This window comes from Lissotriton helveticus, chromosome 7, assembly GCF_964261635.1.
Source record: "Lissotriton helveticus chromosome 7, aLisHel1.1, whole genome shotgun sequence".
NCBI classification, from domain to species: Eukaryota; Metazoa; Chordata; class Amphibia; order Caudata; family Salamandridae; genus Lissotriton; species Lissotriton helveticus.
In genome coordinates this window covers 1,140,566,215-1,140,586,346 of record NC_136068.1, presented here as the reverse complement: position 1 = coordinate 1,140,586,346, position 20,132 = coordinate 1,140,566,215, and positions in this window count along the sequence as shown.

The following is a 20,132-nucleotide window of genomic DNA, read 5'->3' as shown; positions in this document are numbered from 1 at the left end:
GTGTTACTAGTGGTGTGACACAGTGGCAGTTGCATGCCTATGGAAAAAAAGAAAACGAAACCTTGTTTGTACTCCTTACTGTAGCATTACAACGGTTACGGTACGATCGAGAAAATAGCAGGTGACAGTACACTAGAACAGTGCCATAATGTAGCCTAACAAATGGTAAAGTATTGCAAGTATAACTAGTACTTGCGTTGAATTTATTTGACATTGGCTACTACTACTAGAAGATATAGTACTGAAGCTGAGTAAGTCTAGAAGATATCCTCGTATTCCTTCACCAGCCTGTTGCTGCTATCACCTTATCCTCCCCAGCAAGTGTGTGGAATTATTGATGTCATTTTAGTCAGACATCAAGCAAAACAACACAGCCCGGGGGAAGAGGGTTAGGGTTTGTAAAATGGATGGGAATGGGGGTTTCTTTTTGGGTAGGTTTTGTTGAGAGAAGAAAAAAAAAGCAGAGCATGGACAAACAATAATTGAAGATACAGAGTTTACAGACAATCTTTGGTTACAAAGTAAAGGTAAGCACATGCAGTCACACTCATAGAATAAAAGACAACAATGGATACTGTATCTGTATTGCGTATGTTGTTGGAGTTGTCCTGTTGAAATTGGTAAGTAAGTTGCATGCAGCAAACAATTCCTCTTATTGGCGGCACTCCTCCATTCCAGCTGACGCTTCGTCCATCAATGTGGTGGTGACCACTGACAGAAGAGACACCCTGTCCACTGCCTGCCTGGCGGATGTTGACTGAAACCCGGCCTGTAATTATTGAACGGAAAACAGGAAGTGCTATTACAATACCACTGATAAATAAATAAAAGGTATGTACGCTGTGTGGTTCAAAAAGTCACACTTTGATGATGCCTAGCAGAAAAATGGTTACAAAACGTACTTTGAAAGTAACAGTAGACCCAAATACAGACCGTGGATTGTATTCAAACCACTTGCCTGCAAGCAAAAGTATCCATAGCCAGCATCGCTCCAACAGTGCTCTACAACAACAGAACCGCGTTGCAATAGAACCCCCCTAAACACATGCAATCCTGCTGCTAGGGCTAACCCTAACGAACCCTAACTTACAAAGTGCCAAAACTGGTGTTTCCTTATGGATTTTGTCCAACTAACTTCTAGCCGGTATTAGACCTTCCCAGGAATGCCCCAGGCAAGACCCGCCAACCCACCCGCAACAAAACACCCGACACAACACCACCAAACAGCGAAAAAGCTAAATCTCATACTTACAATGTCTCTCGGCCTTCGGTCCAAACGCGGCGCTGTGCAGCTAGGTCGTCATCATCATCATCAATCATCATAACTCCTGTTTTCCACCACGGATTTCCTGAAAAGCAAATGCAATCAAGATTAGACTGTCGCAGCAGTGCTTCGACAGAGACCCCGGCCGCAACCCACCCACGAACAGCAGGAAGCCCCCCAAAACGCTACATTGAGCAAGATGTCTGAAGAAATGGCAAAAAAAAAGGCTGTTCCTTATGGATTTTGTCCAAAACACTTGTATCCGGTATTAGACCTTCCCAGGAATGCCCCAGGCAAGACCCGCCGGCGCCAACCCACCCGCAAAAAAACACGCGACACAACACCACCAAACAGCGAAAAAGCTAAATCTCATACTTACAATGTCTCTCGGCCTTCGGTCCAAACGCGGCGCTGTGCAGCTAGGTCGTCATCATCATCAATCATCATAACTCCTGTTTTCCACCACGGATTTCCTGAAAAGCAAATGCAATCAAGATTAGACTGTCGCAGCAGTGCTTCGACAGAGACCCCGGCCGCAACCCACCCACGAACAGCAGGAAGCCCCCCAAAACGCTACATTGAGCAAGATGTCTGAAGAAATGGCAAAAAAAAGGCTGTTCCTTATGGATTTTGTCCAAAACACTTGTATCCGGTATTAGACCTTCCCAGGAATGCCCCAGGCAAGACCCGCCGGCGCCAACCCACCCGCAAAAAAACACCCGACAACACCCCCAAACAGCGAAAAAGCTAAATCTCATACTTACAATATCTCTCGGCCTTCGGTCCAAAGTAACGCGCTGTGCAGCTAGGTCATCATCAATCATCATAACTCCTGTTTTCCACCACAGATTTCCTGAAAAGCAAATGCAATCAAGATTAGACTGTCGCAGCAGTGCTTCGACAGACACCAAAAATTACACACAAACCCCCGGAACCCCGCCAAAGAGCACCTCAAAGGCAAGCAAGTCAGCAAAAACGGCAAGAAATTTCCACCTCATATTTGGTCCAAAACACTTTTGTCCATTATTAGAGCTTCACAGCAATGGGCCCAAAACCGTCAACTCACCCGCAAAGAAGTACAACACCCCCACAAGTGCTGAGTCTTTCTTCATTGTGCGTAATCCAGCACTCTGCTTGGAGGGAAATCGCAGTCTGGAGGAGGAGGATAGAGGAGCATGTTCTTCAGAACTTGTGAACCTGAGGAATGTAGACTGCGGCACCTTCAAATCAATAAGCAAACAAGTGAAGACAGTTCTGATGATGGTCTTCTTTTTGGGATTAGGTGATTAAAGTTTGAATTAAATTAACTGTGCAAAACAAAGAAAGAGAGACACAAAGCACACAGGAATAAAAGTGAATAAGGACGAAAAAGAAAGTTCTTGATTGATTGTCTCATTTTCAGGGCTCGGTGTCAGGGAATAAGAACAAGATTTCGTCATCATACTCTGCGAATTCAGGCTGGATGAGGTCAGTGGCACCGAACAGAGAAAAAATCCCCTCATCTACGTTGCTGTCCTCATCGTCTTCATGTGGCGTGCTTTCTCGCACTTTGTAATCTGGTGGTATGAGGTGCTGATTCATCTTGATCATTGTCAGCCGCTCCACATTTTTGGGCGATAGGCGGCTCCGTTTGGCAGTTACAATGCCACCAGCAGCACTGAAAACACGTTCAGAAGACACACTTGCGAGTGGGCAAGACAAATAGTTTATAGCCAGGTTGTAGAGCTGTGGCCACAATTGTTTTTTGCCATGCCAATACTGCAATGGCTCCTCATTAAGAAAGACCACTGTTGAGTCATTCAGATAGTCCTGCACCATCGACTCAAGGTCATCAACTGTTCCTCCACTTTGCTTACTTTTTGCTGTGCCTGTGACATTTTTTAGAGAACCATACCCCATCAAACTTAGCCAATCCTCCTCCCCAGCCACTGTTAGTGTTGTCATTGTGTGTGGTGCAGATGATCCAGTTGCCGGTGTCTTTAACGGCTGAGAGGTCACTTGTGCCCCAGCCACAGGTGCAGAAGTGGATTCTTGTGACTGCGGATGGCCTGCTGATGCTGATGCTGATGTACTGGCTTCTCCTTCAATAACCTGCCGTTCTTTTTCAAACCTCTTGGCTGACCAGGCTAACCAATGTTTGTACTTTTGAACATCTGCATCAGCGAAAGGAAAGAATGCGTTGTCTGCCAGCGCCTTTTTGTAGCGTGGATCCAGAATAGTAGCACAAATGTAATGCTGATCTGAGTTGATGTTTTTAAGACGTTCATCACCACGTAGGCGATGTAATAATTTCTCAGACAAAATGAAATGGTTTTTTTTTTTTCATCTTTTTCAAACTCAGAAGAAACCGCCATCAGTTGGTGCTCCAGTATGCACAACAATGGGATAGCTTTTCCCAAATTACAGTCCTCCTGGCTGACTGCACGCGTGAAGAACTCAAAAGGACGAAGCATGTCTGTCAGGCTTTTAACTATGGCCCATTGCGCCTTACTCATCCGCAGGTCCTCCTTCTGAGATGTAGCCTCTGTCAAGAAATAGTGATCGAGTACCGTATACTGCTCATGCAGACGCTCAAGCATGTAGAAGGTTGAGTTCCAACGTGTTGCCACCTCCTGGATGAGTGCTTTCACTGGCATTCCACGTTGAAGTAGCAGTCTCCGCAGATGCTTCCGGGCCTTAAAAGAATGGCTGAAATGGTTGCACATTTTGCGGCAGGTGGCCATTACCTCGAACGCTGGACTCTCTTTATCACTCAAGAATTTTTGAACTACCAGGTTGATACAGTGCGCCAAACACGGCACTCTAACATGGTGACCCTGTGACATGGCCTTAACTACATTGGCGCCATTATCCGTGGAAACATAACCAATCTTGCGTTTTAGGGGGGATAGCATTGACAACACCTTTTTGTCAAACTCTTCCAAAAGGTTTTCTGCTGTGTGACTTTTCTCCAAGGCAAACATGGCTAGTGTTGCATGTTTCCGAGCAGCTTTGAAAACTTGGTCCGGGTCAACACCTGCGTTTAGCTTTGCTATAACACCTGAAAAAGAGACCCAGTGTGCAGTGATGCACATGTAATCATCGCCTGGGCCACTGGTCCACATGTCTGTTGTCAGATGTATTGTGTGAACAGCACTCTTCTGCAAAGCTGCCCCAATCGCCTGCAGCACATCTTCATGTAGTGCTGGAACCGCAACTCTGGCAAAATAGAACCGGCTCGGAACCTTCCATTTAGGGCAGAGCGTTGCAACTAATTCAAGAAAACCTACCGCTTCTACAAAAGAAAAAGGTAGAAGGTCCACAGCTAGCATTTTAGCCAGCTTAGTGTTATACAGACGCGTCAGTGGGTGGTTGCGTTCATATGGCACGTCTGAAGTAAGCATTGTTCTAATGTTGGCCTGGACCAAGCATTTACGGGCTGATAATGACTTCGTTGACCCAATTTTGCTCGCTGGTGAACTTTTGTGCGTTGGTGTCTCACTCGCTCCAACACTCTTAGTGTGCCTCACATTGGGTGTGCTGCTGAGAGGGGTACTGGGTGTAAGGGAAGTGTTTGACACGTCTTCTTCCTGCTCGTCAACATCAGATGAAACATCAACGTTTCCTTGATTTTGGCCTTTCTTGATCGCAGCTAGGTGCGCAAACCATTGGACACCGTGCTTTCTGTCAAGATGACCACTCTGGCCGCCGGTACCATAGTTGCTACCTGGCTTACCACGACTAACTGCAAGCTTACAAAGGGTACAAATGGCAAACCTTGGATTTTTGGGACAAACAGTAAAGAAGTCCCAAACTGGGGACTTGAAGTGTCTGTGGGACCTGGAGGAGGCGGCGATACTGGTGGTGGTGGTGGTCATGAAGCTAATGCCAGATGAAGTGGAGGATCTGGATTGGCCAACTTTTGTACGTTTTCCACTTTCACCGCCACTAATTAAGGTCGAGGTTGACGCAGGTCTCTTCTTGCCAGAAAGAAATATGGAAGCGGGACGAGTTGGTGTACTACTTAACTCCAATGATTGTGGTGTTTCCACTGCCTCCTCATCGACAACATCATCATCATCATCATCACGCGCAGCAGCTCTTCGGGCTAGGGTCAAAATGTCTGTTTGCTGCATGCCCGCTGGGGCTGCAGTGACCTTTATGATGACTGGGTCGTCGTTGGCAGAGTCTTCATCAGCAGCAGTATCCGCCACTTCTTGTTGAGCCTCATCACACTCCATAAGTCTGAGACTTTGGACGAGCTTCCTTTTACGCTTAAGTACCTTTGTTGGATCATGGTGTGCCTCACTCTCAGACGGCTGTGGTGCTGGTTCCCAAGTTTGATCCGTATCATCAGAAGGAGGTGTGCTTGAAGAGGATGTAGACACCACCCTTGATCTCTTCCTTGCTAGGGTTGTGGAAGACAATGAAGGATCATCAGGAGGAGTGGCTTCCTCAAATGATACCTCGCCTTGATTGTCGATTTCCTGATGTGCCCCTACTTCGGGAGGAACAACTATTGTGGGCACTTGTTGTGACCCTCCATGCACCTCTGCATGCGCATCTCCTTGCGCTGCCTCTCCTTCCACATGTACTTGGGCTTGTACTTGCACATGTGATTGTTGTTGCCGCTGTGGTTGTTCAACACTCGTCAGATGAGCTACAACAACCTGTGTTGATTGAGGGACATTGCTGCTGCTTTCTTGCGATGAGCCAACATCACTGGTCGATGGTGATTGAAGAAGTATACTGGCTGCCTCTGCAGCACTCAAGGGCTTGGACTTAAGTTGGCGTGGTGGTGGTGGTGGCACTGAGCCCAATGGAGCGGGGGTGCTGCTGCCAGCTTGGTCCCCAGCAGATCCCGCTGCAGCTGCTGCAGGCATACTTTTTTTTTTACTCACAAAAAAAGGGGCGGGCGGCACACCAGTGTCCTTGGTAACTTGCTTCTTCTGCTCCTTACTGGCACCTTTCTTGCTAGAGGAGCTACGGGTTACTTTTTTTGGGGCCATCTTCTTCAGAGCAGGTCAGCAGGCAGCAGTTGCACGAGTTGCAGAGGGTTCTGTGTCCAGACGTGACGTCGCGTGACGTTATGCTGCACACACCGCTGCAGGACTTCTTCCTGGCACTGGTGGTTCTATTGAGTCTTCTTGTGCACCTAAAAGCAATGGAAGACAGAGGAACATCAGTTCAGTTATACACCCCAAAAAATCGACAAAACACAGAAAAATGAGCACAATCCCATGCCATCCATGATGTTTACATTGAAGACACCCCACAGAAAGACTAGGGACATGCAAGTATGCAACACTCACTACCCCTGGGCATAAGGGATGAAAAGTAGGCAAAATAAGTGCAGGCCTCAGACACTGCCTCTCCTCAAAATGGCCCCCTTACACCCCAAGCACATGTTGCCTGTACCAGCCAGCACTCAAGATGGCCACCACCACCACCCACATGGCCAGTCCACATCAACAGTACACCCCCAAAAAACAGAAAAACAGCCAGAAATCACCACAATCCAATGCCATCCATGATGTTTACATCAAAGAGAGTGAGACAACACCACAGGCACACTCAGTCCATGCACCACCACCACCCCTGGGCAAGCAAAAGGCCACACCAGCAGCCCCCCAAAAACGACAAAAAACAATAAAATAAGCACAATCCCAGCCCATCCATGGCCTCAATTATGTTTAAATTCAAGAAGACACCCCACAGAAAGACTAGGCCCATGCAACACTCACCACCCCTGGGCAAAGGGCCACACCAGCAGGCCCAAAAAAACGACAAAAAACAATAAAATCTGCACAATCCCAGCCCATCCATGGCCTCAATGGTGTTTAAATTCAAGAAGACACCCCTCAGAAACACTAGGCCCATGCAACACTCACTACCCCTGGGCATAAGGGATGACAAGTAGGCAAAATAAGTGCAGGCCTCAGACACTGCCTCTCCTCAAAATGGCCCCCTTACACCCCAAGCACATGTTGCCTGTACCAGCCAGCACTCAAGATGGCCACCACCACCACCCACATGGCCAGTCCACATCAACAGTACACCCCCAAAAAACAGAAAAACAGCCAGAAATCACCACAATCCAATGCCATCCATGATGTTTACATCAAAGAGAGTGAGACAACACCACAGGCACACTCAGTCCATGCACCACCACCACCCCTGGGCAAGCAAAAGGCCACACCAGCAGCCCCCCAAAAACGACAAAAAACAATAAAATAAGCACAATCCCAGCCCATCCATGGCCTCAATTATGTTTAAATTCAAGAAGACACCCCACAGAAAGACTAGGCCCATGCAACACTCACCACCCCTGGGCAAAGGGCCACACCAGCAGGCCCAAAAAAACGACAAAAAACAATAAAATCTGCACAATCCCAGCCCATCCATGGCCTCAATGGTGTTTAAATTCAAGAAGACACCCCTCAGAAACACTAGGCCCATGCAACACTCACTACCCCTGGGCATAAGGGATGAAAAGTAGGCAAAATAAGTGCAGGCCTCAGACACTGCCTCTCCTCAAAATGGCCCCCTTACACCCCAAGCACATGTTGCCTGTACCAGCCAGCACTCAAGATGGCCACCACCACCACCCACATGGCCAGACCACATCAACAGTACACCCCCAAAAAACAGAAAAACAGCCAGAAATCACCACAATCCAATGCCATCCATGATGTTTACATCAAAGAGAGTGAGACAACACCACAGGCACACTCAGTCCATGCACCACCACCACCCCTGGGCAAGCAAAAGGCCACACCAGCAGCCCCCCAAAAACGACAAAAAACAATAAAATAAGCACAATCCCAGCCCATCCATGGCCTCAATTATGTTTAAATTCAAGAAGACACCCCACAGAAAGACTAGGCCCATGCAACACTCACCACCCCTGGGCAAAGGGCCACACCAGCAGGCCCAAAAAAACGACAAAAAACAATAAAATCTGCACAATCCCAGCCCATCCATGGCCTCAATGGTGTTTAAATTCAACAAAACAGTTGTATCATGCACCCATAACCAACCCTGGTCCTACTGGATACTGTGGCTACCCACAATATAATTTATTTAATTTTCTGAAAAAGTTCCAAAATTGTACTTGCAGCAACTGTAATGCCCCAAACAAACTTACTTGTGAAAGTTGATTTCTAATCCAAAAGTGATCCAAAGACAGTCAAAAAGGCCTCAAATCCAAATATCCAGCAGCACCCACAAAAAGTAATCCTTCCAGCTCCAGATCCAAATGAAAGTGACCAGGAGATGGACAAAGCACTGGGAGGAGCCTGCTGGACAGGAACAGGAAGTTGGAGACTGTGGGGCACTTCCTTCCTCCCCCCCCCCCCAAAATGGACTCCTTGCAAAAAAAAAGGCCATGCAAATGTCAACCTGAGGAGTGATTCTGATAAAAATCATAATTTTCTGAAGGTTTATCCTGTTTGCTGGTGATTTTCTTGTGCGAAATTGCAAAATCTCTATTTCGCAAGTGCGAGATTGTTCCTTTCCGCCGCAACTACATGTTCGCAATTGCGAACTCTCGCGAGGTGTGCTGTGCAAGGTGGCAAGCCGCGAGTACGTATTCGCGGGCGACAAACTCCCGCGGGAACACGCAGCAAGATCTAAAATGGCGCGTCACTCGCAAAGAAAAACAACTCGGCAAACGCTAAAATGACGGAAAGTGAACGCCGTGCACCACGCCGCGCGCCGCAACCAAGCAAAAAATCCGCCGCGAGCTGATTCACGGATTTTCGACAAATTCGCGAGCGTTCGCGGATTGCGGATTTGCCGAAAATCCGAAAAATCCGCGAGCGGAGCGGATTTTACGCCCATGCTTACTCCTACCCAGTCAAAAGATCAGGGCTTGATCCATCACCGTTTTTTAGCTCACTGCACAAGGAGTGTTCTGCTTAATTCAGATGCTCTGTCCATCACCGCCCCCTTTTATGTATTGTTTTGGCCACTATAGGAGTGGAAGGGTATGCTCAGACATGAGTCCCTTGCTCACTGCACCATCAGGATTCAAGTAAGCCGGGCTGAAGATGGCTGCAATGCCAGAAACCGGTCATCGGAAGCTGGTTTCCTTTCCAGTAAAGAATTGGCTTGGTAGTTTGGTCTGCCCTGTTCCCATGATGCACTGGGCCAGGGACAGACTAATTTGCATGTAGCCAGGTTCTGAACTGGGATGGTGCAGTGAGCTAAAAAACGGCGATGTATCAAGCCCTGATCTTTTGACTGGGTAGGAGTGTTCTGCTTAATTCAGATGCTCTGTCCATCACCACCCCCTTTTATGTATCGTTTTGGCCACTATAGGAGTGGAAGGGTATGATCAGACATGAGTCCCTTGCTCACTGCACCATCAGGATTCAAGCAAGCCGGGCCGAAGACGGCTGCAATGCCAGAAACCGGTCCCCGGAAGCTTGTTTCCTTTCCAGTAAAGAATTGGCTTGGTAGTTTGGTCTGCCCTGTTCCCATGATGCACTGGGCCAGGGACAGACTAATTTGCATGTAGCCAGGTTCTGAACTGGGATGGTGCAGTGAGCTAAAAAACGGTGATGGATCAAGCCCTGATCTTTTGACTGGGTAGGAGTGTTCTGCAAATTTCAGATGCTCTGTCCATCACCACCCCCTTTTATGTATCGTTTTGGCCACTATAGGAGTGGAAGGGTATGCTCAGACATGAGTCCCTTGCTCACTGCACCATCAGGATTCAAGCAAGCCGGGCCGAAGACGGCTGCAATGCCAGAAACCGGTCCCCGGAAGCTTGTTTCCTTTCCAGTAAAGAATTGGCTTGGTAGTTTGGTCTGCCCTGTTCCCATGATGCACTGGGCCAGGGACAGACTAATTTGCATGTAGCCAGGTTCTGAACTGGGATGGTGCAGTGAGCTAAAAAACGGTGATGGATCAAGCCCTGATCTTTTGACTGGGTAGGAGTGTTCTGCTTAATTCAGATGCTCTGTCCATCACCACCCCCTTTTTATGTATCGTTTTGTGCCTGTTTGTGGGCAGGGCCGGTGGCACGATCGCGAAGGAGCCTCACGGGCTCCGTGTGCATCCTGGGGAAGAGAGAAACTGAGTCAGTGGAGGTTTCTCTCCGTATGCTGACGGCCTTCCCAAAGTCCGTGCCCAGTATTCCAAGGGCCCAAGCGACACCTCCTGAGAGAGCCTAGCAGGGAGGTGAGTGCCTTGGGAAAGAGCTGGCCAGAGGGGAATCACCGTCCCCCATTTTCTACATGGAGGAAGCCGCACCTCCGGGTAGCGGGCGGACGCTTTGGGCCATTTCTTTGACTTTGCGGGGGGACCAAGGATTACCCCGACCTTGGACACGAGACCAAGAGAGGTCTCCAATGTATTTGGCGCCAGCAGATGCGCCTTGGAGAGTCACAGCAGCGGCCAGTTGTGTGCCCTGTTAACGGCTTCTTTTTGTTCTTGGGGGCATGGCGGGGTGAGTTCAAGACAGGCCCTGGCTTCAGCTACCATATAAAGGAGTCCCACTATTTAGAGTTGCGAGAAAGAAATAAAGCGCCACTTTAGTAATTGTTGAGGTGTCATCCCTCAACCGCTATAGGGACTACCTTTAAGTGTATTACTCTGAATCAAGAGTGTACACTCTGTTACTTTTGTTCACAGTAGGGGAACTAATTGCTGATCCTTTATTTCTTGATATTTGTATATGTTTTATGTTGTATATGTTGTATATATTGTAGATATGTCATGTATCATATATATGAGTGTGATTTAAATGTTTGTGAAAAGACGTGTACATTGTATATATATGATAACTTTATATGTTGCAGTTTTTTGTGACTTTATTGTTTTTTTCCCGTCACTTGAATTGTACACGAGTTAAAAAGGTAAAAATGAATATGTTATAAACAAGAATTGGGAGAAGCAGGGTAACTAATTGTACTCTGGCTGAAAATAAATGTGTTTTGATTAATCCCTTCATACCGCTTGCTTTTGACTTCACATGGTTGATGTTTATTGCTCAGGTAGATGAGGGTTAGCTGGGCATGATCCCTGTTATATAATTATACTTGCACCACGAGTTGTGGGCCGATGCCTCTCACTAGTGGGGGCAATTTTGTGAAAAGTAACATACTAATGTGCACTGCTGATTATGTCCAGTGATGGTGTTTAGGCACCCAACCTCTCTGCTAATTTGGTAGTGTGTGCACTCTATAAGTGGATACTGTATTGCACTGTTGATGTTGGTTATGTCTAGTATTTTCATGCTACAAATAACCCTAATATGATATTTTTTTAACGGTGTGCCTAGTGTGTCACTACTGTGTGAGTGTGTTGCGCAAACACTTTACATATTGCCTCTGGGATAAGCCTGACTACTCTGCCAAGCTACCATGGGGGTGAGCAGAGGTTATCTTCAAGGTGTAACTCCCTTGACCTGACTAGAGTGGTGGTTTCTCCCTGGCTTAGACGCATACCCTAGCAAACCAGAAATCCCATTTCTAACACTCTTGAGTCCAGAAGAGATCTAAAGTTCTGGAGTTTTAGGTGTAATACTTATGTCTTTGTTCTCTTTGCGCAACGGTCTCTGAGCCCAGTCCAAACCAGTTCTGTCCTCACTGGTGCAGTATGACCACAGGGGGTGAAGATAGCATTGTGCAAGAGAGAAAGACCCTATACAGTTGTAAGGAAATGTTCTCTTACTACTGCAGCCAAGCCCCTTTCAGCTCAGCTCTGAGTCATCTAGGAAGGGCCAGGCACACCTCACCACCCCCCCCAGTGGCTGCCTACAGTGAATGCACATCTCCAGCCCCTGTCACTCCAAAACCAGACAGTCAAACAAACAAGCAGAGGCACACAGAATGGTTAAACAAGAAAATGCCTACATTCTGAAAGTGGCATTTTCAAACACAAATTTAAAAACCATCTTTACTAATAGATTTTAGAGAGCCTAAACTTTATTTCTCTATCGTGTCCTCCTAAAGGGGAGTAATACTTGTAAGATGTTACAAAGCATTTCCTATTCTCTCCCATGGGGCAGATAGCCTTTCAATAGTGAATAACGTAATTGCCAGTATTTTCCTATCAGGACATGTCTCACACACCAGTACATGTCCTATCTTTCACATACACTGCACCCTGCCCACAGGGGTACCTTGGATCTACCATAGTAGGTCTTACATATAAGAAAAGGGAAGGTTAGGGCCTGGCAAGTGGGTGCACTTGCCAGGTCGATATGGCAGTTTAAAACTGCAGGTAGCCATTGCAGTGGCAGGCCTGAGATACCTTTTCAGGGCTACTCATGTGGGTGGCACAATCAATGCTGCAGGTCCACTAGTAGCATTTGATTTCAAGGCCCTGGCACAATTAGTGCACTTTACTAGGGACTTGCCAGTAAATCAAATATGCCAATCATGGAAACACCACTCCATAAACACAGTCTAGATGTCCCTCACAAGTCAAATGCAAAAGCATTGAAACCCTTTCATGAAGCTGCAATTCAGCTCTTTTTAGAATTTTAGTACTAGCTCTCAGCTCAGGGTTTCAATGCTTTTGCATTTGACTTGTGAGGGACATCTAGTAACGACTAGTGGAACTGCACTGCAGCTTGATGCAATGCTTTTGCATTTGACTTGTGAGGGACACCTAGTAACCACAAGTTGAACTGCAGCTCTTTGTAGAATTATTTTGATATTGGATACTATAATATTCACTGCCCACTGCTAATCTCGTCCCATAATGCTTAGCAGGGCCTTTGGTTGGGATTGTGTTTTTGCCCCTAATAACTGTCCTTGGGGTGGTCCTAAGAGGATGGGACCATCACTGAATCGTTCAGCAAGATGTGCTCTTTGTTTTCAAGGCATCTGCTTGGTTCTCTCCCTAGGTTAGGGAGGATCCCTAAATCATCAGCTCTCTCACTGCTTGCTAAATTTGCATTTTCTCTTTTGTGAAATGACTATATGCATTTAAGCAAGTAAAGACATAGATACTTGTTATTTTACCAAAAATATAAGAGGTGTCTGTTGACGGAGCGACCCAGTGCCTCGAGTCTCTCAAGCTCCTCATCAAGCTCTCTCATTCTCAGCTCATGTGTCAAGATCAATTTCTTCCCTTCCAATGCATAAGCCTTTGCACTCTCCAGTGTCATCATCTCTTTCTCTATGGCAGCTACTTGGTTCTCCATTTCCAATTGCTTCACCTGGAGCCTACTAATGTCCAAATCCTGATCCCTGGCCCTCTGCCTCTCCTCCATCTTTTCTGGAAAAACATAAGAGGAGGACACACTGCTGACAGGCCTGAAGGGCATTCTCCCTACAGGCAGATGCTGAGACCTAGAGCTCCCTTCTGGCACACCCCCAACCACAACTGTATAATCTGTCTCCCCACCTTCGCTGGCCTCCCACCAGGCCCCTAGAGTTTCTGTAGCTCCTCTTTCCTAGAGTTGCTCCTCATAGGACATCCAAAGCTCCTGTAGGATATCCCATGAAGGACTCAAGCTCTTCTGCTAGAGTTGATCTACTTTGTAACTACTTATCATTTCAATGTCAAACTCCAATTTGACAGCCTCGCTTGCTGTTTTACCATTCAGAGACATGGTGTGTGGATACTTCAAGGGTCAATCAAAAATAGAACCAACACATATTATGTGGTTGTGTAATGGTTTGTATTAGTCCAGTGATGAACACCTATCACTGTGGGTCAAATACAAATGCAAGTTCAAATCCTCACCACTGACCACCAATGTTAGAAATGGGGGTCTCTAGTTGGCAGAGGTAGGTACCTTTGTCAAAATAGGGACCCTTGCTTCTAGTCCAGGTAAGGGAGATACACTTTAGATAACCCCTGCACACCCCCTGGGTAGCTTGGCACGAGCAGACAGGCCTATCCCAAAGGCAATGTGTAAAGTATTTTTACTCAAAACACACAGTAATACAGTGATAACACTACAAATGGACACCACACCAATTTAGGATAAATAAAGTATATTTATCTAAACTAAATTAGATTAAAACAACAACAATTCAACATACATGTAATAAGAATATGACTTTTCAAAGGTTTCAAGCAACTGAGTCCATAGAAAACTATAGAGGTGTGATTCTACGCAAAGTACCTGTAGATGCATTAAAATTCACAAGGCCAAACAGCCGGAGAGATGGGAAGATATGCCTCAGTTCCTGAGACTTTGGGGAGGTGATGCAACAGTTCTGCTGCATGCAGTAGAAATAATGCATCGAATCTAGTCTATAGGGGGAAGTGATGGGTCAACTCCAAGACGGTTCTGGTCCGCAGGTGATGCCTTGGAAAAACTTCCCACATAGGTGCGATGCTTGGAAATCCGGAATGCGGTCGCAATCGATGCGGCTGCAACAAGTGGCACTGCGTCGGTTTCTTCAGCCTCAACCCTGCAATGCCTCGGTTCTTGCAGCCGCAACTGGCAATGCGTGGAGATTCTTCTAGCACGGCGGTGCTGCATCGGGAAAAACAGCTGCAAGAAGAGCAATGTGTAGATTTCTTTAGGTCTTTCGGTTTGTTCCAGCTCCCAACAGCAGGAACAGCCTCCAGAGGCTGACCAATGAAACAGTCACCTCCCAGCAGGTCAGCAGAGTTCAAGGGAGCTGAGGGTGAAGTATTTGTGTCCCTGAGACTTCAGAACAGAAGGCCAGCACCCACAGGCCCTTGGAGATCTTCTTCAAGCAGGTTCAAAGCAAATTTTCAGTCTTTGTCCTCTGCTTGGCAGAAACTGCAACTGCAGCCAAACCCCACACAGCACACAGCAATGAGGCAGTACTCCTCCGCACAGCTCTTCTGCTCTTCTCCTTGGCAAAGGTTCCTCTTGAGTTCTGAAGTGTTCTAAAGTTCTGGAGTTTTATGTGTAATACTTAGACCCCAAAATGTCTTTGTTCTCTTTATGCAAGGGTTTCTGAGCCCAGTCCAAACCAGTTCTGTCCTAACTGGTGCAGTATGACCACAAGGGTTGGAGACAGCATTGTGCAAGGGAAGCAGGCCCTATTCAGGTGCAAGGAAATATCCTCCCACTACTCTAAATGCAGCCAAGCCCCATTCAGCTCAGCTCTGAATCATCCAGGAAGGGCCAGGCACACATCAATCCCCGCCCAGTGGCTATCTACTGTGAATGCACATCCCCAGCCCCTGTCACTCCAAAACCAGACAGTCAATACACAAACAGGCAAAAGCACACAGAATGGTTAAACAAGAAAATGCCTACTTTCTAAAAGTGGCATTTTCAAACACACAATTTAAAAACCCTCTTTACTAAAAGATGTGTTATTTAATTCTGAGTTCAGAGAGCCTAATCTTTATTTCTCTATCTTATCCCAATGGGAAGTTATACTTGTAAGATGTTACAAAGCATTTCCCATTCCATCCTTGGGGCAGATAGCATTTCAATAGTGAAAAACACAATTGACAGTATTTCACTATCAGGACATGTCACACACACCAGTACATGTCTTACCTTTCACATACACTGTACCCTGTCCACAGGAGTACCCTGGGCCTACCATGGGGGTGTTTGACATGTAAGAAAAGGGAATATTAGGGCCTAGCAAGAGGCTGCTCTAGCCAGTTCAACATGCCAGTTTAAAACTATGTGTAGACACTGTGCTGGCAGGTCTGAGATAGCTTTTCTGGGCTTCTCATGTGGGTGGCACAATCAATGCTGCAGGCCCACTAGTAGCATTTGATTTACAGGCCCTGGCATACTTAATGCACTTTACTAGGGACTTACCAGTAAATCAAATATGCCAATCATGGAACACGAATCCATAAACACAATTTACCCAGAGAGCATATGCACTTGAGCACTAATTAGCAATGGTAAAGTGGCCAGAGTCCTAAAGCCAACAACAGCAGGTCGGGAAAAATAGGAGAAGGAAGAAAAACGTTTCAGGATAACCCTGTAAAAAGGGCAAAGTCCAAAAGGCAGTCTGCTCCTTGTGTACATCAGATTCCTCTTGCAGTGTGCAACACACAGTCCAGGATGTCTAGTCCCATGTCTACACAAGTGTATTGCTCCCCTGCTCATACAGTAGTGTGCCTTTGAAGTAGGGAATACTTCAGAGGGTTCCTTTTGAACCACATGTGTCTACCCTAAATTTCAGTCCTGTCTGCTATCAGGAATGAGAATCCTAATTTTTAGCGGGACCATGATTTCGCTTCTCAGAGGCCAAGTGTCAAAACCTCTCCATCAATCTATCCAGCGAAGTCCTCAAATGCCAGAGGTCTGTCATCGTTCCAGTTGCATGCCCAGTGTTTATGGCTGTCTCTGGGAAACGCACAATTGTTCTACCCCAGCCTTCAGTGTGGACAGGTGTCAAACTAAAATGCCCACCAAAGATTATAGCGCATAGAAATGCCCACTTTCTAGAAGTAAAAGTAACAAATGATGGACGGAATGCTGAACAATGCAAACATTCACCCCCAGTCACAAAGATTTGGGTTTAATCCATCATTCTTTTGCTCACCACGCCACCCTAGCCATATGCAAACCAGTTTTGACTCAGGTCCTCCCTGTACCGGAAACAAGCATCCTGGGGCATGACCCCACATCAGCCAGGCTAGCTTGAATCCAGTGGTGCAGTGAGAACAGGATCCACGTCTGGGCATACCCTGGCCTGGCAGTTTTGGCTGTACTGTTCCCGTAGGGAGAACGGTCAAGACTGATTTGCATATGGCTGGGTTCAAACTGGAATGGCGTGAGGAGCAAACAAAATATGTATTTAGGCCCAGTTCTCTGTAGTGGGTTGAATGTATGACATTGTCCTGCATTCTGTTCATCAATTATTCTTTTTGTACTTTCTAGAAGTGGCATTTCTAAAGCTATTAATGACAAATCCAGGTAGGATTTGTCATTGTGAATCGAATGACAGTAAACAACATGTGGCTGCTCCACTGCAAGCCACAACTGCATCCAGCATCTTAAAGTAATCTCAGTCATTTCCCCATGTTAGTGTAAGGGGAGATCAAACCTCATAGGTTGTGAAAGCAAAAATGGGGGTTCTTCACTACCTAGGCAGAAGCACGCATGTGTACCCGCCCTGCTTTTCATCTATCACTTGCTCCACCCCTCAGTGTTCACCCTAGGGGTGCTCTAGTGTTAGCGAAAGGCATCCTCAGCATTGGCCAATGATTCAGAAAGACCAATCTGAGCCTAAGTGTCAATGAGCACACACAGGACTGCAATGGCAGGCTTAAAACATGTTTGAAAACAGCATGAGGCTACTCACTGCTGTAAGCTTTCACTCTAGTTTAAAAGTCATTCAGCAATTCCCCGTGTTCACCCATGGGAAGAGCAGACCTCCTAGGTATGGAAAACCAACATAGGGATTATTCACTATCTGGGCCAACCTGAGCTTAAGTGCAAATGAGAACACACAGGACTGCAATGGCAAATTTAAAACATGTTTGAAAACACCATGAGGCTACTCCCTGCTGTAAGCTAAAACTCTAGTTTAATAGTCATTCAGCAATTCCCCCATGTTCACCCATGGGAAGAGCAGACCTCCTAGGCATGGAAAACCGACAAAGGGATTATTCACTACCTGGGCAGGGTACCTGCCCTACCTTTTCCCCTCCTCCTGCCCCACCCCGCACGGCTTACCCTGGGGGTGTCCTAACGGCAGTGACCGGCCCACTCAGCATTGGCTAGTGGTTTAGAAATCCCAACCTGCGCATAAGTGCAACTGCTCACAAATTGTCCTGCAATGGCAGGCTTGAGACTTGGTTGAAAGGCTATTCTTCTGGGTAGCATAATCAGTGCTGCATCCCACTAGTAGCCAGTGAGGTACCTGCCCTGGGTATATGGTATACCTCTTTGCAGGGTACTAATAGATACAGCACCTAAACCAATCAGGTAAGCACCACTTCTTAGCATGTAGGATGGCAGTGTACGCTTTCACACTGCATTAACGTGGGAAAGTGCCCATAGTCCTAAGGCCACGCAAAGAGAATCAGCAAAAGCCAGGAGTAAAAAAGCAAAATGTTTTACGGATAGCCCCTAAGAAGGGCCATATCCACACGTCTCTCTTCCGTCCCGTTGTGGCGTGCAAGAGCTACGCATCCCTTTGATAAATTTACCTCCCAGTGTACAGTGATACACATGTAATAAGTAGCTTGACAACTGGTCCACATGTCTGTCATAAGGTGGGTAGTCCGAACAGCACTCAGCTGCAGAGTTTGTTCCACAAATTGCAGCACATCATGATGGAGCACTGAAACCAGACAGCAAGCTCTGGCAAAATAGGTTCAGCTTGGAACTTTCCATTTCAGGCAGATGACCACCACAATTTCTACAAATCACACTCCTTCCACAAAATAAAAAGGGAAGAGGTCCAGCGCTAACATTTTAGCAAGCTTCCCATTGTACTAATGTCCTGTTGGGTGGTTGCATTCATAAAGCACCCTGCCTGGCTACACATACCCATAATTGTAGCTTGGATTCTTTTCTTTTGTGAGGTCACTGACACAGGCAACTTCCAGAGAAAAGCATGAGGTAGTAACCTAAATGTGCGGAATCACTGTGTTAGGCAGTGTCTGCATCTGAGTCTTATGCCATTTGGAGGTTTCTGATGTGGTGATGATATAGGGGTCACTCGTCACAGCAGGGCTGCTTTGTGTAATGCCATCTTCCTCTTCTTCCTCATGACAACTTCTTCTTCTATCCCTGTGAACTGAGCTGGTTCCCCTCTATCATCACCACCACTAGGAGCTATCTTTTTAAGGTGCACCTCCCAACAGATTGTGTGATGTTTTCTCAAATGGGATGTTTGACCTCTAGTACCGTAGTACGAACCTGGCTTAACTCGATGAACACTCATGTGGCAAATGAAGCTTATTTCAATGTTATCCTCCTGCTTGCTAATCAAAAAGAAGTCCCAAAGTGGGGAGGAAAATGTGTTTAGTGTGCCATTGTCACTGCCTGTAGAACTGGAGGTAGGTGAGCATGTCAGTTTCCTCTTTATAGGGCTTACTTCAACATGATGGGGATGGATGCTCGTCTCTGCAGGGGTCTTACCAATATAGAAGACGGTAGGTGGTGGTGAAACAGATCCCTCTGAGCAGGTTGAATAGGAGGGGTCATCCTGCATCCTCTGAGCCTCCCTCCATACTGACAATCACTGGCTCATCATCACTGACACTTTCCATAATTCTAAGACTTCCAGGAGCTTTTCTTTTCCCTTGTTTCTCGTGGCGAGTCTCAGTCTCGGCTGGGTTCCTATCCATGTTCAGATCATCAGAAGTGGTGCTTGGACAGAGTACCCTTTCTGTTTCTTGCTGGAGATCGTGAAGCAAATGGTTGAAGAGCAACATCTTGCTCAGCAGGAAGCTCAACCTCTTCTTCGCTTCTACTTCAGGAATAAATGTTGCTGACTGCTGCTCCTGTTGTTCACTATCTTGTAACAATTGGGTTCTTAGTAGCGGAGACAAATCCAGTTCAAACTCACCTCTAATCAGTATGAATGCAGTCACTTCATTGCTGAGAGACATGGGATTGTGCTTAGGTTGGGGTGATGACATTGATAGGGTAGTGCTTCTCCCAGCCTTTTTCTACCCAGAGCAGGGTGTGGTAGTTACATCAAATTTACTGAAAAAGGTGAAGGGTGGCACGCCAGTGGGGGCAAACTCCTTTTTCTCCTCCTCACTAGCAAAACTCTTGACCTAAATACTATTATTTGCACCATACTTGATATAATAGCTCGGGCAGTTGTCTCTTAGCTGCACAAGGGGAAGCAGAGGAGGACTTAGGTGGGGTTTCTGCTGGCCTACTGTCTGACAGTACTATGTCTGATGTTTCTTATGCACCTATAAGCAAATACACAAGATGCAATTTGAATCTACAGGTAACATAGTTTAGTGAGATCATCACACTTAATTTACGATAGTGTATCAA